The sequence below is a fragment of the Lithobates pipiens genome, unplaced genomic scaffold (genome assembly GCF_037356315.1).
Source record: "Lithobates pipiens isolate NorthernLeopardFrog02 unplaced genomic scaffold, aLitPip1_a1.2 Scaffold_28, whole genome shotgun sequence".
Classification (NCBI taxonomy): domain Eukaryota; kingdom Metazoa; phylum Chordata; class Amphibia; order Anura; family Ranidae; genus Lithobates; species Lithobates pipiens.
The window spans coordinates 80,464,196-80,488,693 of NW_027507789.1; the positions used below are offsets into that span (position 1 = coordinate 80,464,196).

General features: G+C 45.9%; 1 pseudogene; it reads right to left on the reverse strand.

The window, feature by feature from the left end:
- Positions 1 to 6,421: 6,421 nt before the first annotated feature.
- Positions 6,422 to 6,540, reverse strand: LOC143936550 (5S ribosomal RNA; annotated as a pseudogene).
- Between the last annotated feature and the right edge of the window lie 17,958 nt (positions 6,541 to 24,498).

Below are 24,498 nucleotides of genomic sequence, written 5' to 3' on the forward strand. Positions count from 1 at the left end.
GTACCAACTGTGCTAAATAACACCATCCTTTCACTCCTGCGGGGATCCATGGGTAACAAATTTTAGCACAGCATACATATGTATTGTTTCCCAATGAAAAACTTCTTAGAGAACTACGTTGGGGCTCAGTTCCAGCCTCAAATGCAGCACTTACAAGTTTACTCACAAGTATCCCAGATGTTGTGTTCCTGTATGTAGTAAGTTCACTAATGGTGTTGTTAAGGGATTGATTTTTGTAACTACACATATGACCTATGATAATGTTACTGGTGTGGAAGGGAATACCCTTTGAAATGTTAAATACAGACTTGGAACACATACCTATTCCGTTGGATGTATTGCCTAACTGAACACACCACTCAGGTTCATGTGTCTTTCCTAAAGTGTAAAACATAATACTCTGATTGCGGTACCCTTCCGAGACATTCTTAATACTTAAGACTAGAGTATTTTCCAATAATGACTTGAGGTTCAGAGGGACAGCTAAAAGTGGGATTTTAGCAGTTTCTGGGTGCAACTTACTACAAATCCAGCATTTTTCATATCCTGACTTTCTAGCATAAGCATATTTAAATTTTAACAGTAAAAAATTTTCAGAAAAAACTTGTTTCTTTGATCAATTCATTAGAGACATCTCTTTTACTGCGATTTCTGAGGTGAAAGTCAGTATGGTTGGTGTGTATTTCGCTTTTACCACATATGAGTTTCAAGGCACCTAAGTCTTCAGGATGAAAGATACAGTTAGTTATTATCCACACTGGGACAAAGATCAGAAGTAGAAACATCACCAGAAGGCAAAAGGCCTTCCCAGAAGTCTGTGGTGAAATGAGTGACATCACTGTCCTTTATGTCTGTGCTTGTCTTTTGAGGACTTAAAACACCTGCTTCACCTCTTTTCAGCCTTTCTTGAATTCCTGGGCTTAGATCAATCTTCTTTACTCTGCTGGCATGGATCCAAGTAGGACTTTCCTCTGTAAGGATGGCGGTCCTGGTGACGGCTACCACTTTGGTCACTGGTCCGAATGGAACCTCTTGCGGCTTTCGACCTTTCTGAAGCCTCTGGACCACAACTTGATCACCGACCTGGAACGGGTGGGTTGGTACCTGTGAAGAAGAAGGAGAGGTGCGAGCAACTCTTCTTTCAACAATATCAAGAGTTTCAATCAGTTTTTTTTACATATTCCTCCTGTATTTGTTCCAAATCACCTCTCTCTACCATCAAGGGATGATTAGCCCACGGTGTGGGGAATGGCCTACCCATGAGTACCTCAAAGGGGGAATAACCCGTCAAACTGTGAGGGGTCATTCTGATTTCAGCTAATACAGCTGGGAGAACTTTTTTCCACTTGCCAAAATTCCCACCCATAGCTTTCCTTATCCTGTCTTTAATTGTTCTATTCATTCTTTCTACAATTCCTGAACTCTGTGGATGGTAGGGGAGGTGAAATTTCCAGTCTATTTTTAGTACTTTTACAAGATCTTGGCAGATTTTAGCTGTGAAAGCTGGGCCATTGTCTGAATTTATTTGCAATGGACACCCCCATCTAGGAATAATTTCCTGTGTGAGGATCTTCACTACAGTTTGTGCGTTTTCATTGTTGGTGACAAAAATTTCTGGCCAGCGTGACATCATGATCACTATGACTAAAAGATATTGTTGTTTCTTTCCTTCTTTAGGCATATATGCAAAGTTTATCTGTAAATAGGTAAAAGGTGTTGTTGGGTATTCAAGATGTTCATGCTTTGATTTCTTTGGGTTTGTTGGATTGTTCCTAATGCAAGTGACACATCTCCTTACAAAAGCTTTGACTAGATTAGGTAATCCTGCAATGAAAAAATCTGCATCTAGAAGTTCACATGTGGCCTGCCATCCCTTGTGACCCAGTCCATGGTATTGTGCAATGAACAGGGGGGCGCTAGCAACAGGAATACACGGCTTCCCCTCTTTGCAGATTAATCCTGTTTTATGATCCTTTTGTACCATCCCATCACAGTTCCATTGCGCAATATCATCAGGGGTGGCAAAAGCCTGTAGTTCCGTGAGCCAATGTGTCTCTTTCAGGGAATATGGCTGAGGTGTTAGCATGGGCATTTGAATGTTTGCCTTTTGTGTAGATGCAGCTTCTTTAGCTATTCTGTCAGCTAGTGCATTACCTTTGGCTATATCAGTCATTTGGCCTGTATGTGCCTTACAGTGCATGATAGCTAGTTTTGAAGGCAACTGAATTGCATCTAGTAATGCTGTGACTAGGTCAGAGTGTGAGATGCTCCTTCCATTTGCTGCCACATATCCTCTGCGAAGCCATATTACACCATGGTCCCAAACCACACTATGAGCATACCTGGAATCGGTGTAAATGTTTACCTCTTTTCCTGCAAACAGCTGGCATGCACGGGTTAATGCTATCAATTCAGCAGCTTGTGCAGACTGATAGGGTATTGGATTGGCCTCGAGGACAGTATCCGGCAGTTGGACAACAGCATATCCTGCATGATAGACATTATCACTTGGTCTGCTGCAAGAGCCATCAACAAAAACTGTTTGTGCAGTAGGAATTGGTACTGAAAGCATATCTGCTCTAGGTGAAGTGTCCTGATGTATTGATTGTATACAGTCATGAGGTGGTGGTAAGTCACCCTGTTCTCCTTTAAGACCTAATAAGGCATTCAAAATTGGAGCTGGGCCAGAGTTTGTTTGAACTCTTTATTTTCAGGTTTGGATTGGACAGGAGGATGACTTCATACCCACTCAATCTTTGTGCTGACATATGCTGAGTATGTAAAGTTTTGAGGAGTGTGGTAACGTTGTGTGAGGTGTGTAAAGTATTGTTATGGCCCAAGGTAAATGGTGCTGTCAACTCTACAACCATAGAACAAAAAGCCAATGCTCTGAGACAAGCAGGCATGCCTTGCACCTGTACTGGAACCATCTTTGAGAAAAAAGCTACAGGGCGCAGTCTCCCACCATGTTCCTGGGCCAGTACTCCTGCCATGGTTCTGCAATTTTCCCTAGCAAACAAGTGAAACATTTTGCTAAAATCAGGGAGGCCGAGGCTCGGGCTGGTAACCATTGCACTTTTCAACATGGCAAAAGCATTTAACATTTCATCAGACCATTTTACAATGTCAGACATTTCAGAGAGGGTTGCTTGTCTCAATATATTGTCATAGAAAGAACAGTCAGGTATCCATTGGCGGCAGTAACCAATCATTCCAAGAAAGGTTAGCAGGTCTTTCTTGGTAAGTGGGCGGGGCAGACCCACTATAGCAACAGTTCTTTTGTGACTGACTTTCCTAACTCCTGGAGACAGCACAAACCCTAGGTACTCAACCTCCTGTTTACACCATTGTAATTTTTTCTTAGACACTTTGTGACCACACGTATGTAACCATTTCAATAAGGATAGGCTATCAGCTCGGCAGTCCTCCTCTGAAGAACTACAAATCAAAAGATCATCAACATATTGCAGCAGTACAGAACCATGAGGGGCAGTCCAAGGCCTGAGGGTGGCTTGGAGTACTATAGAATAGACCACAGGTGAGTCTATATATCCCTGGGGCATTCTACACCAGGTAAACTGGCGATTGTGTTGGTCAATCGACACAGTAAAAGCAAAGAGTGGCCTTGTCTCCTTGTCTACAAGGACAGAGAAAAAAAGCATTCTTTAAATCAATTACAGTAAAACATTTGGCTGTTGCTGGAATGGAGGACAGTAGAGATGGAACATCAGGTACAATGGGTGCTATTGGGACTATGAGGTCATTTATGGCCCTCAAGTCTTGTACAAATCTGAAGGAGCCATCCGGCTTCTTTATAGGGTTAACAGGTGTGTTGTATGGAGAAATAATTTCTTCCAGGATTTCATCCTGCAGAAACTTTTTCACCATTGGCACTATGCCATCCATTTTTTCTTTAGAAAGTGGATACTGTTTATGATAGATAGGAAATGCACCTTCTTTGAGAGTGGCCTTGTATGGTGTGCATGAAACAAGTCCTACATCCAGATCTGATGTAGACCAGACCTGGGGGTCTATATCCTCAAAATCTTCTTCACTATTTTCTTGTGACAGCATCAAAAAACCTGGTTTGCATGCTACTATAGTGATTTTATCTGAGGAAATGTCTAGACCTCCTTCTGAGTTGGTTCTAATTGTGATTCCTAGTGGCCCAAACAAGTCTCTTCCCAACAAATTTACAGGACACCTTGGTATTATCCTGAAAGAATGTGTGCATATGGTGTACCCTTCATCATCTTCTATTGGTAGGGGTGGAGTCCTATATGTTTTTGTCAGTATCCCATTAATTCCCAAAGAGGGTTCCGCTGGTTCCCATTTGCCTCTGAAATGATCTTCACAAATAGTACTCCTAGTGGCCCCGCTATCAACGAGATAGGGGAGGAGTCTCCCATTTATTGAAATAGCAACCATTGGACTGTCAGTAAAATCATCTGAGACAAAAGGAAAAGCTGGGACACTACCCTCCGGGCCCCATCATTGTTGTTGATTTCCCCATTTGATTGGAAATGTTGGACCTTGTTGGATGGATGCCTGTGGTTGTTGTGTCTGGTTAGGGACAGAGCTGGAATCGGGAGTCTGAGGAGGGGTGGGGTGAGGACACTGACTCACCCAGTGATCCTCAGCACCGCAATTGAAACATCCATTGTTTCTAGAGCGACTCATCCCTCTTCCATTTCTGCCTTTAAATCTGCCTCTAAAATTTCCTCTGCCTCTAAAGTTCCCCTTCGTATTCCCTTGGAAATGTTGTGCTGCATCTTTCTGTGAAAGAGCTTTGCCAAAGTCAGTTCTAGAAAGTGTTGACCATTCAGTAATCATTTGTTTGACTGGGACCACTAAATGGGGTTTGAGATTACTCAGGAAAGTCTGGATCAATAATGGATCCAAAATTGTCAGAACACCCAAACCGGCTTTCTGTCCATCCTGCCATATGATCCCCCTAAGGGTTAACTAGGTATTGCTCCGCACATTTCATTTTCCTATGAAAGCAAAACAATTTACCTTGCTTGACTGCCACCTAGCGGTGCAGACAATCAGACAACGGTGTGAATCAGACAATTAGACAATACCTCAACCTAGATTCCTTTACCAAAAAGAAATCAGTACTGTCCGAGATACTTTTTTTATACTAATACAGCTACAATCACTTCAAGTCTGTAACAGAATAAATTTGGAACAAGTTCAAGAGTATTTCAGACATACAATAAACACACAATCTTGCTCATGGACCTGCTGTTTTGTTTCAGACAAATTTAAACCACAGATGAATTTAACTTGCAATGTACATTAATCTGTTTACCTTTCACAAAATAGCTTTACCCAAATTGTAACTTTATAACCTTCAGGAATACTACTCACCAAGTATGCCTTTTGGTTCTGGAAACAAAATAGCAGTTCACATATACACACTCAGCGCAATTCATTCAGCGTGATACATTTAAAGCAAAGCAGTTATACAATCATACACAAAGTTTACACAATACATTGATCATCAGTCACCAGTTCTGTCCCGAACAGAACTAAAACTCTAGAGTACTCTGTAAATTTTTCTAGGTCCCCAAAACCTATTCTTCTAAGATCGCCAAGATCTTTTCAAGTGTCCCCAAAACACTATATGACCCCCAAGGTCATGACCGGTCAACTTATGTATACTTATGAGAGGTTCTATAACCCAACAGCAATCTCTGTGGGAATGAAGCCAAGTCACACACCTGACACCCGGACCCCGGCAAGTCAATTTCACTCAATAAGAATAGAATTCACTTACCGAGCCGTAGCTTTCCAAGTCCGTTAAGGGTTAATAAACATCCATCCCAGGACAAGCCCCCAGTGCTGAAAGGGTTAATCCTGTGTCTAGGGTGGTCCCTTCAACCTCTCAGACCTTAGATCCAATGTATTGTATAAATTCAGAGCGCTCTGGAATCAATTCTCAAAGGACAAATAAAACCACACACACACCATGGCGTCCTTCGAGAACTAATTGTATTGAGTTATTACAAAGCGATTGATATAGTATATTTCACGTCATACAGAATAAGACATGCGCAGTAGACATCAAGACGATTACAGCTGGTCAAGACAAAAACGCTATTGTTCTTTGTTCTAAGCTAGCTGAATTAATATAAGAAAAGATACATAATTCCTTCTGTAGCTAAAGAATGCTGAGAAACAGTGTGAAGGTTATAGATAAGTGTGTGAGAACACATGAGTTAGAAGAATCTCATGTTGAGACAGTTATCTGAGAAGTTAAAGGGGTGTTCAAACTGTACATATTGTAAAATGGAAGTTTGTGAATATTAAGATGGCTGACAGAAACAAGATGGATGCTTAACATAACCTTTCAGTCACCTTGGCAAACAAACAGAAAAATAAAACAGGTCATCGAAGCCAACAACATATTAAAAAAAGACTACGGCACCTGGTATTCCCAGGCTGTCTCCCATCCAGGTACTAACCAGGCCCAACCCTGCTTAGCATCCGAGATCAGACGATATAAAGCGAATTCAGGGTGATGTGGCCGTAGGCGACCTTGCGGGCCACTCTCAACCCTCTTGACAAACGCCAAGATGGTCACCTCGGCAAACAAGCAGAAAAAAAAATTACGGTAAGTATGAAACAATTTTCCGTTTTCCAGGTGCCACCATGGCAGCATACCTGTGATATAATAAATAGCTAAGACCAGGGTGGGTACTGCTTCAAAGAAAAAAATTGTATTTAAGGAAATGCGAGAGCTGCCTCAATCGCCCTTTCCCTAAATTCCACTGAAGAGAGAGCTCTGGGGGTGATGCAATGTGCTGGGTGTGATGCGTTTTGATGTGCTGGGGGAGATGCGATGAGCTGGGGCAATGCGATGTGATGTGCTGGGGGCAATGCGATTTGATGTGTTGCGAGTGATGCAATGTGCTTTGGGGCGATTCGATGTTGTGGTGAGATGCGATGCGGCGGTGGGATTCGATGTGTTGGGGCGAAGCGATTCGATGTGCCGATGCCATTCGATGTGCTGATGCGATTCGATATGCTGGGGTGATGCAATGTGCTTTGGGAGATGCGATGTGCTTTGGGAGATGCGATGGGAGATGCGATTCTATGTCCTGGGAGCAAAGTGATGCGATGTGCTGGGGCGATGTGATTCGATGTGTTGCGGGTGATGCAATGTACTTTGGGAGATGCGATGCGGTGGGGTGATTCGATGTGCTGGGGAGATGTGATTCGATGTGCTGGGGGAGATGCGATTCGATATGCTGGGGGAGATGCAATTCGATGTGATGCCATGTGCTGGGGGGCGATGCGATGTGCTGGGGTGATACGATTCGATGTGATGTGCTGGGGGCGATTCTATGTTCTGGGGAGATGTGATGCGATTGGGCGAAGGGATTCGAGGTGTTGGGGTGAAGCAATTCGATGTGCTAATACGATTCGATGTGTTGGGGGTGATGCAATGTGCTTTGGGCGATGCAATGTGCTTTGGGCAATGCGTTGTGCTGGGGGTGATTTAATGTGCTGGGGGAGTTGCGATTCGATGTGCTGGGGGAGATGCGATTCTATGTGCTGGGGGAGATGCGATTCTATGTGCTGGGGGCAATGTGATGTGATATGCTGGGGGCCCTGCGATGTGCTGGGGCGATGTGATTTGATGTGATGTGCTGTGGGCGATGCAATGTGCTTTGGGGAGAGTCGATGTTCTGGGGAGATGTGATGCGATTGGGCAATGGGATTCGATGTGCTGATGCAATTCGATGTTTTGGGGGTGATGCAATGTTCTTTGGGCAATGCGATGTGCTAGGGAGATGCGATTCGATGTGCTGGGGCCAATGTGATGTGCTGGGGCGATTCGATGTGCTGGGGTGATGCAATGTGCTGGGGTTTATGCGATTCGATGTTCTGGGGAGATGCGATTCAATGTGCTGGGGCGATGTGATGTGCTTGGGTGATGCGTTTCGATGAGGTGTGGTGGGGCAAAGCGATTCGATGTGCTGATGTGATTCGATGTGTTGGGGGTGATGCAATGTGCTTTGGGCGACTTGATACGCTTGGGCGATTCGATGTGCTGGGGGAGATGCAATGTGCTGGGGGAGATGCGATTCGATTTGCTGGGGAGATGTGATGTGCTGGGGGCGATGAGATGTGCTGGGGCTATGCTATTCAATGTGCTGATGCAATTCGAAGTGTTGGGGGTGATGCAATGTGCTGGGGTGATGCAATTCGATGTTCTGGGAGAGATGAGATTCGATGTGCTGGGGCGATTCAATGCGATGTGCTTGGGTGATGCGATTCGATGTGCTGGGGTGATGCAATGTGCTGGGGGTTATGCGATTTGATGTGCTGGGGCGATGCGATGTGCTTGGGCAATGCGTTTTGATGCTATGTGGTGGGGCAAAGCGATTCGATGTGCTGATGTTTTGGGGTGATGCAATGTGCTTTGGGCGATTCAATGTGCTGGGGTGATTCGATGTGCTGGGAGATGCAATGTGCTGGGGGAGGTGCGATTCGATTTGCTGGGGCGATGCGATGTGCTGAGGTGATGCAATTCGATGTGATGATGCAATTTGAAGTGTTGGGGGGATGCAATGTGCTGGGGTGATGCGATGTGCTGGGGGCGATTCGATGTGCTGGGGGAGATGTGATTCGATGTTCTGGGGAGATGCGATTCGATGTGCTGAGGCGATGCGATGTGCTTGGGCAATGCATTTTGATGCGATATGGTGGGGCGAAGTGATTCGATATGCTGATGCGATTCGATGTGTTGTAGGTGATGCAATGGGCTTTGGGCATTTCGATGCGCTGGGGGTGATGCAATGTGCTGGGGGAAATGCAATGTGATGGGGGTGATGCAATTCGATTTGCAGGGGCGATGAGATGTGCTGGGGCGATGCGATTCGATGTGCTGATGCAATTCGAAGTGTTGGGGTGATGCAATGTGCTGGGGTGTTGTGATTTGATGTTCTGTGAGAGATGCGATTCAATGTGCTGGGGCGATTCAATGCGATGTGCTTGGTTGATGCGATTTGATGCGATCTGTTGGGGCGACGCGATTCGATGTTCTGATGTGATTTGATGTGTCGGGGGTGATGCAATGTGCTTTGGGTGATGCGATGAGAAGTGTTGGGGGAGATGCGATTCGATGTGCTGGGGGCGTTGTGATGCAATGTGCTGGGGCAAAATTTTCTTATTTTTAACCCGATTATCTATGTAACATAGAGAAAGTTGTTTGTGCAAATAGTTGTAAATAAGCAGTTTTTTTAAATACTCCCACCATCCCATCTAAGGCCCCATTCACACATGCGGACATTATGTGCGTATTTCATCCATCCGTTTGCGGATGAAGTACGGACATACATGCATTCCTATGGGATAGCGGGTGTCGGCGGATGAACATCTGCAAAAACCCGATATCGTCCGCCTCCGCAATTGTCCGATTCTGCAGACGGAGGAAAATCCTATTTTTCTATCCGTCTGCAGAGCGGATCGGATGAACACGGACAGACGATCCCCCATAGAGGAGAGCATAGAGCTGACAGGGCGGTCCCTGCACAGTGTGCTGGGACCGCCCTGTTATCCTCCGGCTCACCGGGGATAACAGAGCGATCCCCGCTGAGCAAGTGGATCATCACGGGCGGATCATTATTGATCCATCCCGTGTGAAAGGGGCCTAACACCAAAACACAAGCACAATTTTTCAAAATTAATTTGCACAGTTTGAACTTCATAAAGTTGTCTTCAATACGTCTAGATGCATAAATGAATTGTGTTGCTGTGATTATTATTTTTTTAATATTTTTTTTTTTCTTTTTAAATGAAAAGCTGTACAGAAAAAAGTATATGTACAGAACACAATATATATATAGTGTGTGTGTGTGTTTCTTGAATAATATTCCTTGTACATGCAGTATATTTACTGGTTCCTGGAGGGAGGAGGGGTTTGCATAGATATGGGTGGCAACTTCCTCTAACACTGCCGTTGCCATGGAAACCTGACCTGAAACTTATTACACTGCTTGTGCAGCATTGAGCATGTGCGAGATCTGCAAGGCTGAAATCCAGGAAGAAATACAGTCTGGCTTCAGATGCCCACACTTAAGATGGCCACAGTCTGCTGCTAGTTTATAAACTTTCAAAATGCTGTAATAACCTAACAAAACGGACCTTAGTTTACAGACCAACTTTACTGAATACATTAAAGAGGAAGTAAACCCTGATGGGTTTACTTCCTCTTTTTTTCCCTGCAAACGTAAAGCATAATGGACTACTATGCATCGCATAGTAGCTCATTATGTGTCACTTACCTGACACAGGAGCCAGCGAAGTCGCCGCTGATCCCTGTAGTCCGCCGCGTCCATCTTGCTGGTGGCGTCTCGCAGCTCCGACCAATGACAGCGGCGAAGCCGCGATGACGTCACTCCCGCGCATGCGCACGGGAGTCGCGCCTCGCAGCTCCGCCGCTGTCATACGGCGAGGCCGCGATGACGTCACTCCCGCGCATGCGCACGGGAGTCGACAAATTTGGCAAATCCATTCTTGGACTTGCCGCATTTAGTGCGCATGCGCGCCGCTGTCTACGGCGCATGCGCCGTAGACAGCGGTGCCCATTTTCGGGCAAATATCTCCTAAACCATATAGGTTTAGGAGATATTACTTGGACCTACAGGTAAGCCTTAATCTAGGCTTACCTGTAGGTCAAAGTTGTTTGGAAGGGTTTACTTCCATTTTAAGCTTGTGTATTATAGGGGTATTTTTATTTAAAAAGTGTAATTTTGGCCTGAGCACCACTTTAACCACTTGCTTACTGGGCACTTAAACCCCCCTCCTGCCCAGACCAATTTTCAGCTTTCAGCGCTGATGCACTTTGAATGACAATTGCGCGGTCATACAATACCGCACCCAAATGAAATTTTTATCATTTTTTTACCACAAATAGAGCTTTCTTTTGGTGGTATTTAATTACAGCTGGGAGTTTTATTTTTTGCTAAACAAACAAAAAAGATGCAAAATAAAAAAAATAAAAAATAAATCATGTTTAATAGTTTGTTATAAAATTTAGCAAACAGGTCATTTTTCTCCTTCATTGAAGTGCACTGATGAGGCGGCACTGGTGGGCACTGATAGGCTGCACTGGTGGGCACTGATAGGCATAGTTAAGGCGGCACTAATAGGCACAGATAAAGTGGCACCGGTAGGCACAGATAAAGTGGCACCGATAGGCACAGATAAGGCAATACTGATGGGCACAGATAAGGCGGCACTGATGGGCAAAGATGGGCACAGATAAGATGGCACGGATGGGTGGCACTAATAGGTACCACTGATAGATGGGACTGATGGGCACTGATAGGTGGCACTGATAGGTGGCTCTGATAGGTGGCACTGCTGGGCACTGATGGGCGGCACTGATGGGCACTGGTAGATGACACTGATGGGCACGGATATGTGGCACTGGGGTGCAGCACCGTTGTTGAGGCAGATTGTGGGCACTCATGGGTGGCATTGTGGGCACTGATGTGTGGCACTGTGGGCACTGATGTGTGGCACTGTGGGCACTGCTGGGTGGCACTATGGGCACTGCTGGGTGGCACTATGGGCACAGCTGGGTGGCACTGATGGGGGGCCCCTTTTTTATTACAGAGGTGGCACTGGAAGGGGGCAGGTGGGTACTGGTAAGCTGGCCATGATCGGGACTGCTGTCATTGGCTGATAGCTGATCACGTGGTAAGGGGTCGGGATCGACCCCTTGCTCGGATCCGTGATCAGGTGAGTCTCGTAGACAGAGGGCGCACAGGCCGCTCGTGCACGGGATCGGCAAAGGGGGTCCGCGCTGTAGCCGTCATTTGGCTATAGCGCGGGTCTCTACTGGTTAAACTGAGCCGCAGATCTAAACCATTCTGCAGAAACTCCAAAACTACTGAGGTGGACGGAGTGGTGGGGTCCCACTGCTTACTTTCTGCAAATGTTTTAAATGTATTCCATATTTTAGAATAGATAAAGTTCGTGGAAGGTTTCCTAGCCTTTAGGAGAGTAGAAATCACCCCCACTGAGAATCCTAATGACTGGAAATTCTGCTGCTCAAGATCCAAAGATGTAGATTCAGTTTGTGAGGAGCCTGGTGCACCAATTTCCCCTGTGAGAGAAGCTGCGGGAACACTGGGATCTTGAACGGCGGGGCATACGCTGAGGTTCACTGCCCAAGGGAACCACGGCCTCTTCGGCCAGTAAGGCAGAATAGCTATCACTCTGACTGGCTCCATCGATAATCTGATTAAAAACTTTGCGATCAAGGGTCTGGGGGAAAACGCATATGCGGTCTCGCATCGCCACGGACTCGAGAGGGCATCTACTGCTTCTGCATGGGGATGAGGCAAACGGGATGGAAATCTCGGCAGCTTCGCATTCATTGGAGAAGCAAAGAGATCTATTTCTGGTGGCTTCTGCAGACTCATGATCCAACTGAACTCTGATGGGTGCACTGCCCACTCGTTGCTGTCTGGAAAACAACGTGATAGGCGATCCGCCTGCTGATTCAAACGGCCCAGAATGTAAACTGCCTTTAAATCCAACAAATTTCTTTCTGCCCATAACATAATGGGCTCTACTTCCTTTAATAATGTGATGCTGTGTGTTCACCCCTGCCGTTAAATATATGAAACTGCTGCTCTGTTGTCTAGCCGCACTAGCACTTGTTTCTGCCGTAGATGTTCTTTTAGACTCAGCAGAGCTAAATACACTGCTCGCAGCTCTAAGACGTTGGAGACTACCCCCGCCACAGGGACGTCCCATTTCTCTTGCACTGCCAGGTAATCTCAGTGTGCTCCCTACCCTTTCGAACTTGCGTCGGTGGTAAGAATGGTCCAGGAAGGGCATTGCAGGAGCCAAGGCTTTGAAATTAGGTCTTCCTTCGACCCCCAGAGGAGACTTCTCTTCATAGAAGCTGAAATTGATATTCTCTGACATAGGGACTTCTTCCTCCACTGCGTCAAAAAGCCCCATTGAAAAGTCCTCAGATGCCAATGAGCCCAAGGTAACATTGGAAGGCAAGCCGCCATGGTCCCGATTAAACTCAAGCAATTCGAGACTGACAGGTGGGAGAGAGATCTGACGTGGACCGGCTTCTGAACAATCGCCTTCACCTTCTGGGGAGGGAGGCGCACTGTACCAGACTTGGTGTTGAATAGAGCACCCAGGTAAATCATCACCTGAGTAGGGGTTAGGAGGCTCTTCTCTGTTTACTAACCATCCAAACTCTCTCAGAGTCCTCAGAAGAATCTCCTTGTGGTTCCGTAGCTGGGCTTGATTGGACTCTAGCAATAGAATGTCATCCAAAAAGTGAAAGACTCGAAGGTGCCAGGGCTGAAATTATAGAACTTTTGAGAATATCCTTGGTGATGTGCATAGGCCAAAAGGCAGGCATTGAAACCGGAGATGTGTTGAGCCTATTGCCACTCTCAAAAATCTTTGGAACGCTGGTAACACAGGAACATGGAAATAAGCATCTTGCAAGTCTACCGATACCATCCAGTCTCCTGGTTGGACCATCTGGATTATCGTCTGCAAGGATTACATCTTGAACGAGTCGAGCTGTGAAACGTATGAAACGATTTAACCTCTTCAGATCCACCACTGGTCTCCACTCTCCACTCTTCTTGGGGATGAGGAAGAGAGGAGAATAGAATCCCATGAATCTCTCGGAGGGAGGGACCAGTAAAATTGCCTGTTGTACTACAAGAAGGTGAAGATATTTGTGCAGAGCTTCCGCTTTCTGCTGTGAAGTTGGACTTTTTGTTAGAACTAACGAGTCTTGTGGGGGGCACATCTTGGAAGGTCCAAAAATGGGTAAAATGGACTGTAGAGACCACCCACGGATCTTCGCAATGACTGCCCGATACCTCCGCAAACCACTTCAACCTGGCTGCAGTGGCCTTTTGTCAAAAGGACTTTGTCCCCTCCTGAGTATTGGAGAGGCTTCTCTATTTGCCTTTAGAAACGTGGCCTGAGTACTTCTTCAATTCTTTTTGGGGTCTCTGCCTTGTCTAAATTTGGAGAAATTCCTATTCCTGGAAGCTTGGAATTTTGTTGATACCACGCGTGAATCCCTCACCCTTCTATCCTGGGGAAGTAGCCCCAACTTCCCTCCTGTCACTCTCGAGATTGCCTTTTCCAGTCTTTCTCCAAAGAGTGCCTTCCCATCAAAAGGGATTTTGCACCAGTTTTGTTTTGATGCTGCATCGGCTGCCAATGGCTTTTATAATGTCGTCCTTTGGTACATCTTCTCTGATGACTACTTCAATGTTTTCTGTCCAAACTTTAATGGCATTAGACACCAAGGCTAAAGCCACAGCCAGTCTACATGCTCCTCCAGCCAACTGATAGGCTTTTTTCAAATCCATCTATACGCCTTTCCAGAGGATCTTTAAAAAGAGGCCGAATCCTCCATAGGTAGGGTGATGTTCTTGGTTAAACGCACCACTGCTGCATCAACTACTGGAGGTGTATCCAGGAAGGCTGTATCTGACTTGGCCAGTGGGTACATCTTCTGGAGTCTATTTAGGGAGAAGCGTTTATCCGTCCTCTTCCACTCCCCTTCTATTAAATCCTTTAATTCTTCTAGAAAGGGAAAAAAATTAATTTCATTTTCAGAAATGGAAAAAAGGTTTTTGTCTTTTTAGGAGGCTCTTCCACCTCTTCCCAGCAGATAGCTTGTTTAACCGCTAAGACAAAAGGTTGTACTAATGAAAAATTAAACCCCGAGGGTTCTGATTCATCTAAGGAATCCTCCGACTCGGCACTGTCCCCAGCAGATAAGGGAGGCGGAGTTGAAGAAGTGCCTGCTGGGTATGCGGATGATTGACCCTGGTTAGTCATTTCTGACGTTTGACCCCTAAGCGTGTCTTGCAGGGAGGGAGTTGTATGAATTAGCTCTGCTAATGAGTCTTTAACCACTTAACAACCGGCCCATAGCCGAATGACGGCTACAGGGCGGTTGTTTAACTCTGGGAGGCCGTCATATGACGTCCTCTCAGAATTCCGCTCTTGCACGCCCCCTGGGGCACGCACTCGAGAGCATTCTTGACCGCGGGGTCCACAGGACCCGGCGCATCACGGATCACGGTAAACGGCTGCTCATCGCGGCCGTTTACCACGTGAACGCTCCGTCAAATGACGGAGTGATCACTTGTAAACAAACCGGCGTCATGTTATGACGCCGGTTCCTCCCTCCTCCTCTCTGTACCGATCGGTACAGCGGAGGGGGAAGAGATCGGTGTCAGCAGCGCTGTGGGCTGCATCTGCAGTGCCCACATCGCTGCTCACCAAAAATTAGCCCCATCATACCCTGCCATTACTCTGCTGCAATACTCTGCTGCAATACTCTGCTGCAATACTCTGCTGCAATACTCTGCAACACCCGCCAATACCCTGCAACACACTGCAATGCTCTGCAACACCCGCCAATGCCCTGCAACACCCTGCAACACCCTGCAATACCCTGCAACACCCTGCAACACCCTGCAACACTCTGCAATGCTCTGCAACACCCGCCAATACCCTGCAACACTCTGCAGTGCTCTGCAACACCTGCCAATACCCTGCAACACTCTGCAATGCTCTGCAACACCTGCCAATACCCTGCAATGCCCTGCAATGCAATACTCTGCAACGCCATACTCTGAGATATCCAGTCATACTCTGAGATACCCAGTCATACTTGGAGACACCCAGTCATACTTGGAGACACCCAGTCATACTTGGAGATACCCAGTCATACTTGGAGATACCCAGTCATAATTGGAGATACCCAGCCATACTCAGAGATACCCAGCCATACTCGGAGATACCCAGCCATACCCAGCCATAGTCTGTGATACCCATAGACACCCCCCCCCCCTCTCCCGCCGCCCTCCGGTGCTTCTACCGACTCGCCAATACGATCAAAGCCAGAATCTTTTTTTTTTTTCAGGCTTCCCAGCTTAGAGGTGAGATGTGGGGTCTTATTGACCCCATATCTCACTGTAAAGAGGACCTGTCATGCCATATTCCTATTACAAGGGATGTTTACATTCCTTGTAATAAGAATAAAAGTGATCAAAAAAATTTTTTGGGGGGGAAAAAAGTCAAACTAAAATAAATAAAGTAAAATGAACAATACATTTTTTTTTTTTAAAGCGCCCCGGTCCCCATGTGCTCGCATGCAGAAGCGAACGCATACGTAAGTCCCGCCCACATATGAAAACAGTGTTCAAACCACACATGTGAGGTATCGCTGCGAACGTTACAGCGAGAGCAATAATTCTAGCTCTAGACCTCCTCTGTAACTCAAACATATAACCAGTAAAAAAAAATTAAATCATCGCCTATGGGGATTTTTAAGTAGAGACGTTTGGCGCCATTCCACGAGCGTGTGCAATTTTGAAGAGTGACATGTTAGGTATCTATTACTCAGCGTAACTTCATCATTCGCATTATGCAAAAATTGGGCTAACTTTACTGTGTTTTTTATTTTTTAAGTACGAAACTGTTTTTTTTTCCAAAAAAAAGCATTTGAAAAATTGATGGCGCTCCCTGCATGTTGGGCCTCTGTATGTGGCCACACTGTGTAAAAATCTCACACATGTGGTATCGCCGTACTCGGGAGTAATAACAGAATGTGTTTTGGGGTGTAATTTGTGGTATGCATATGCTGTGTGTGAGAAATAAACTGATAATATGACAATTTTGTGAGAAAAAAAAAAGTTAGAAAAATCTTGATTTTGCAAAGAATTGTGGGAAAAAAATGACAACCTAAAAAAACTCATCATGCCTCTTACTAAATACATTGGAATGTCTTTTTTCCAAAAAGGAGTCATTTGGTGGGTATTTGTACTTTTCTGGCATGTTAGGGTCTCAAGAATTCAAATAGGCCGTCAGTACTTCAGGTGTGATCAATTTTCAGATATTGGCACCATAGATTGTGGACTCTATAACTTTCACAAAGACCAAATAATATCCACCAATTTGTACTTATTTTTACCAAAGATATGCAGTAGTATAAATTTTGGCCAAAATGTATGAAGAAAAAATTACTAATCTGCTAAATTTTATAACAGAAACAAATAAAAATTCTTTTTTTTACAGAATTTTCTGTATTTTTTCTTTTATAGCACAAAAAATAAAAAAAAGAGCGGTGATTAAATACCACCAAAAGAAAGCTCTATTTGTGTGAAAAAAAAGGACAAAAATGTCATATAGGTCCAGTGTTGCATGACTGAGTAATTGTCATTCAAAATGTGAGAGCACCGAAAGCTGAAAATTGGTCTGGTTATTAAGGGTGTTTAAGTGCCCAGTGGTCAAGTGGTTAACCACTCTTTTGATCAACTCTGTAACTTGTTCCACCTCTGCCTTTTCGCGATCCGTGCAGGCTTGAAAACAGTCTTTACAGATCAGTTTATCTGTCATCGGGGGTGCACATCACGCCCTACATTCCCTCTTTACCTGCCTGGGAGGGCTAGCTGACCGATGCCTTTTGGATCTTGCTCTTTCCTTAGAATGATGAGAGCTAGTTGAGCGGCTGTGCGCCAAACTTGGGCGTGTGCGTCCGTTGTGATGACCAGATGTCTGATTAGACGTTTTCTTGTGTATAGGGCTGAAACGAAAGTAATAGTGCAAGGCACTCTTTTAGTCTGGGATAAACACAAAAAAACGAAAAAAAAAACATGAAGTACGAACCCTTACCTAAGAAAGGAAGGGTCTTGGTCTAGCAGCGGCTGACTCATAATCGCAGGGCAGGCAAGGGCAGAAAGCGACTGGACAGAATACTAAAGAAAGCACAATAGAATCCCATGAAACCCCCTGGCCATACACCCCCCCCTGATTATATATATATATCATAGTTGCCAACTGTCCCGAATTTCCCGGGATTAGGACATTTGTCCCGAATTAATTTTGTCCCGGGAAATGTCCCGGGAAATTCGGTTTGTCCCGGGAAATGGGTCTATGGGAGGACGATGTCTCCGCCGGCCGCCATTTTTAAGAAGACCAGAAGTTGGTCTACACCTGTGGCGCCGCCCACCCCCGCTGCCAGTGTGTGTGTGTGTCAGTGTAAAGTGCAGTGGGCGGCGCCACAGTTAAATATCTCCGCACCGCAACGGCGGCATGTCGGGGGCCAGTCTGTCACTGTGGATGTCGGGGCGGGGTCCAGTCAGATGTCGGGGGCCAGTCATGGTATGTGGATGTCGGGTGCCAGTCTGTGGATGTCAGGGGCCAGTCTGTGGATGTCGGGGGCCAGTCTGTGAATGTGGGGGCCAGTCTGTGAATGTTGGGGGCTAGTCTGTGGATGTTGGGGGCCAGTCTGTGGATGTTGGGGGCCAGTCTGTGGATGTGGGGGCTAGTCTGTGGATTTTGGGGGCCAGTCTGTGGATATCGGAACCAGTGGTATGTCGGGGGCCAGTCTGTGGATGTGGGGGGCCAGTGGTATGTCGGGGGCCAGTCTGTGGATGTGGGGGGCCAGTCTGTGGATGTTGGGGGCCAATGGTATGTCGGGGGCCTGTCTGGAGATGTGGGGGCCGGTCTGTGTCCCTTGGTAACCTGGTTACCTGAAAATTCGGGAGGGGAACTGAACCAAACTCCAACCTGTAACCGTTCCTTATTACATCTTGTATGAACAGACTTTCGGTTGAGGTATCCCATTGTGGAAGGAACTTCCCCAGCCTTCCTCCCACCGGGACACAGGAGTCACTGGGTTTTAGGGGAGGGTATGTCTTCTACATATTTTTGGTAAAAAAAATCCCAATAAACGTATATTGATTGGTTTGAGCAAAAGTTATACCTTTTACAAACTAAGGGATATTTTTATGGAATTTTTATAGATTTCTTTTAACTAGTAATGGTGGCGATCTGTGATTTTTAGCGGGACTGTGACATTGTGGCAGACAGATCAGACACTTTTAACATTTTTTGGAGACCAGTGACACCAGTCCAGTGATCAGTGCTAAAAATATGCACTGTCACTGTACTAGTGACAGTGGAGGAGAAGGGGTTAACATCAGGGGTGATAAAAGGGTTAAACTTGTTCCCTAAGGGGTGCTTTCCAACTGGGGGGGTTGCTGTGACTGGAGAAAGAAAGAGATCAGAAACACAAGAATGCTATCTTTCCCTCACAGATTGGCAATCTGCCTTGTTTACATAGGTAGACTGCCGTTCTGCCATTCCTGTGAACAACCAGCTGGTCCCGGTGGACATTGCGTCCCGTTGGACCCGATGATTGGCTCCCACTGTGTCCAAACGCAGCGCGAGCGAGTCACGCGCGCCCCCTAAACCTTGTGCACTAAATCACGTACGGGAACGTGATTTCCTTACGGCAGAAGATAGGGGCATAACCTGATCCAGGCTCTGCTCCCTGCCATCCCAATAACAGAGCATAAGTCTCTGCAAAGGGCGCTGATGATGCCTTGCCCACGCCACCGCTGGAAAGCATGAAGTCATCAATCCCAGGTCTCTGAACCAAACTCCAACCTGTAACCGTTCCTTATTACATCTCGTATGAACGGACTTTCGGTTGAAGTATCCCATTGTGGAAGGAACTTCCCCAGCCTTCCTCCCACCGGGACACAGGAGTCACTGGGTTTTAGGGGAGGGTTGAGGAGGATTGAATAAGATTCCTCCTCTGCCCCTTCCCTTGTGACCCGACCAATGTTTTTTGGGGCGAACCTCCCTTTCCTGCAGGTTCTGCTGCCTAAGAGCCTCGAAAAAAGCGCCTTCCTTCAGCTTTCTTTTTCTTTTCTGGGAAAACTTTCTTCCTATCCTGCGTGCGCTCTAACGCCTCTTGCAGGCCGGACCCGAACAAATGGTCCCCTGAAAAAGGTAATCCACATAGCTTGAATTTCAAAGCTGTGTCGCCTGTCCAGGTTTTAAGCCAAACGGCCCTTCTGGCAGCGTTCACTAATGCGGCAGATCTAGCAGCCAATTTGACTGATTCTGCAGAGGCATCGGCCAAAAACCCCACTGCCTTGAACAGTAGCGGAAAGGACTTCAACAGCTGTTGCCTGGAAGTGCCACTGAAATATGCGATTGTAACTGTGTAAGCCAACACTCTAAGTTTCTGGCCACACAGGTAGCTGCTAAGGCTGGTTTAAGCCCAATGGAAGAGGCATCCCAGGCCCTCTTAAGCAGCACGTCTCCCCTCTTATCCATGGGATCCCTGAGAGAACCCATATCATCAAAGGCCAAATCTGTCTTTTTAGAGACTTTAGCCAAGGGAGCATCAAGTTTGGGAACTTTGTTCCAGGGATGCACCCAGGGCCGGATTAACATAGGGGCTATTGGAGCTGCAGCTCCAGGCCCCTTTCTCAAGATAGGCCCATTTGCCAAAAAAAAAAAAAGATTGACTTTGAGAATTGTCTCTTGTAAATAGTGCCCACTGTCATACACTTCTCTCCTGTACATATTGCCCACTGTCATACCCTCCATACTCCTCTCCTATACATACTACTCACTGTCATACCCTCCATACTCCTCTCCTATACATAGTGCCCACTGTCATACCTCCAACACTTCTCTCCTATGCATAGCACCCACTGTCATACCCTCAGCACTCCTCTCCTGTACATACTACCCACTGTCATACCTCCAACACTTCTCTCCTATACATAGCGCCCACTGTCATACTCTCCACACTCCTCTCCTGTACATACTACTCACTGTCATACCCTCCATACTCCTCTCCTATACATAGTGCCCACGTCATACCCTCCCTCCACAATCTTCTCCTGTAATTTCTGCTTACTGTCCTACTCTCCACACTTCTCTCCTGTACATAGTGCCCACTGTCATGCCCTCCACACTCCTGTACATATTGTTCACTGTCATACCCTCCACACTCTTCTCTTATACATAGTGCCCAATGTCATACCCTCTACACTCCTCTGCTGTGCATACTGCCCACTGTCATACCCTTCACACTCCTCTCCTGTACAAAGTGCCTTCTGCCATACCCTCTGCACTCCTCTCGTGTACATAGTGTCCACTGTTAGACCCTCCACATTCCTCTCCCTCACCTGCACATACTTCCCACTTGTATACCATCCATACTCCTCCCCTATGCCTCTTACCCACAAAAACTGTTCTTTAAAATTATACTGAATATCCTCAATGTTACCAGCTCTAGAATGGGCACTTTTGTCAGTTCAACTAAAGGAAACCTCACAGTCCTCATATTTGTTCCGCCCCATTATTAGTACTTATTTCATTTTGTAATTACTATTGTGATGTATAGAGGAACACGGGGGATGTCAGCTACTATAAATATAGAACCTTCGAAAAACAGCGCTGGTCTGAATAAAGTGCTAAAAAAATATACATAAAAAATCAAGTGTAAATGAAACAAAACCTGATATTAGTGTTAATACTGACAATAGTAAGTTCTTGCTGCAACCCAATGCGAGACACACACAATATACAATAATCAAAAAAATATAGCTGCGCTAAAACTTATAAAACAAAATTATAAAGTGACATAATCTATCTGATTTGCAAAAATCCCAAAAACATGCAAAATAGTGCCAAAGTAATGATTTCCAGGCATATAAGCAGTCCAAAGAAAAGGAAAGATGGATAGGATGCTGAATCTTAATCCGTTTTCGGTGACTCTCAAAACCACCCTTTACACACGTAGCAGGTGCACCCAGAGGAGAAAGAGATTATCCACCACCAAATTAGAGGAGGCTTACCAGCTGCCAAGATCTCTTTTTTAAGGAGATCATACGGGCTTGTAAAATGATACGTTCCTGGTCCCCTCACTGGGCTCTGTTGATAACACCAATCTATCTGCTCCCTCTTTATGGTATATCTCGTTCCACCACAATCATTTAGTAGGGCAAAGAAAGAAGAAGAGAAGCTCCCATAGCATAATTCCGTAAAGATTTATTAAAATATAAAAAGTAGAGTTACAACTCACGAATTCCCAGCAGAGTATAAGCGTATAGCGTATAAAAAACACGAGCCGGCCGGCTCTCTCTTGTTTGCACTGCCCGCCCTTCCTGGTTAACGTGGAAATGCGGTGACGTCAGCACGCCGCTCACCCTACGTCGTTTCGTCAAAAGTGACTTCTTCCTGGGGTACGAGCGGCGTGCTGACCCACCGCCATAAAATACTCACTGGTGATTGTAACCGCCCATTTCCGAGCTCCTGGTCACAGTTCCCAATTCGCCATCTTAGGATAGGGCAATGTTTAACCATCTGCCCATACTAGATCGTCGCCTGTTCCAAAGGGAAAAGGAAGCCATTTCCCAAATGGAAATAGCAAGTTTACACCTACACTGGAACAATATACCTAAGAAACCAATTTGTTTATTTATTTAATTGGTCAACAAAGGCGTCTGTATCCGAACGCGCAACCTCCTTATGCGCAAGCTATTTAACGGTCACATACTTCCTAACTGAATAAGGGGTATGCATCAAGAACCAGTAATTAAATTGTTACACCAGTCCATACAACCAATAAAATCAATAAAAATCTACAACCCATATTAAAAAACATTCCTCCTCCTAGGGTATAGTCAAAAATATACCACTATCGGGAGCTATTAAAAAATAAAGATAAAGATAAATTCTTGTCTTAAACTGTATATTGAATAAGTTTATTTATACCCCCCAAAAATAAAATAAAGGGAATCAGAACACCCCCCCAATTGCCACTACCGTAATTGCCAAAAAGGCAGGGCTTTTACTTACCCATATAGGCAAAGTGTATTACTACATCCATACGGATGTTAATATTACTTAACCTCATCCTAGAGGGAGGAATAGTATTTTTATGTTTAACCGTTACTCCCCCTTAGTAAATAAACCCAGGGATGACCGGACCCATCTCAAATATCGTACCGAGGTCCCTCCGATGGGTCTAACCACACCCCGGGATCAATACCCTATATCCCAAGGGACGTGCATATCTAAATTATAATCTATGCACTGATTCCAAAAGTTGTAAAAATCTCCCATACCACCTCCTCCCTAAAGGCAACATGAGTTAAATGGAAACAGCGACTATCACCTTATAAACCATATGTCTTAACGACACTTATGTTATTAAAGAGTGTATTATAAATAAAGTCGCTTATCAGAATGACTTCAAGATTAATTGATGGATCCAGACCAGGAACTCGAAAATAGTTCACAAAAAGAAGAACAAAAAGAAGAACAAAAAGAAGAGGCATTTTGCAACCCAGCCCACTAAACAATGTGACATAGCATCCCAAGAGATAATGCCCTCGGTAGTGATGGACGAACTTCCGACGGGACGTTTCGCGAACGCGAAATGCGAACGGACCCAAACGTTCGCGAAACCGACCGTTCGCCGCGGGCCCCATTGACTTCAATGGGAGGCGAACTTTGCAAACCTTCATGTCGAATTTGCGGCCACGTGGTAATTATTAGGGGGTAAAACGTAGTCCCACCATCTGGACAATGACATAATACATGTATGAGGTGAATTTGGGATCGATAACTACAAGCATTTTTATTTTATTTGGGAAATTGTTCTAACAATTCAGGACTATGGAGCTAATGAAGGCAATGGAGGAGAGGGAAGGTCAGGGACCAGGGTAGGCAAAGAAGAGGGTGCAGGAGATGATCACCAGCAGCGTGACATACCGGAATGACACATGCACCGTGATAGAGGCATCTGACAGCAGCACCGTAATACAGAGCACTGACAGCAGCACCGTGACATACAGCGCTGACAGCAGCACCGTGACATACAGCGCTGACAGCAGCACCGTGACATACAGCGCTGACAGCAGCACCGTGACATACAGCGCTGACAGCAGCACCGTGACATACAGCGCTGACAGCAGCACCGTGACATACAGCGCTGACAGCAGCACCGTGACATACAGCGCTGACAGCAGCACCGTGACATACAGCGCTGACAGCAGCACCGTGGCATACAGCGCTGACAGCAGCACCGTGACATACAGCGCTGACAGCAGCACCGTGACATACAGCGCTGACAGCAGCACCGTGACATACAGCGCTGACAGCAGCACCGTGACATACAGCGCTGACAGCAGCACCGTGACATACAGCGCTGACAGCAGCACCGTGACATACAGCGCTGACAGCAGCACCGTGACATACAGCACTGACAGCAGCACCGTAAGCAGCCCCAGGAGGAAGTCAGCACAGCACAGGGATGGTGTGATCCCCTCATAATAAGAACCCCCAGGAGGAAGTCAGCACAGCACAGGGATAGTGTGATCCCTTCATAATAAGAACCCCCAGGAGGAAGTCAGCACAGCACAGGGATATCATAAGCAGCCCCAGTAGAAATATGACACCGCTCAACCTCTTCAAAGAGGAGGGTAGGGGCATATAGTACGGTGTGCTTTTTTGGGTCAAGGAAGTGAGCCAAATGAATTAAGAAGGTCTGTGTGCTTGATTAAAAAAATAGTTTATAGACATATACATGGTCTACTGGTCACATGTGTTGAATTCCTCCGAGATCCATGCCTCATTCATTTTTAGAAA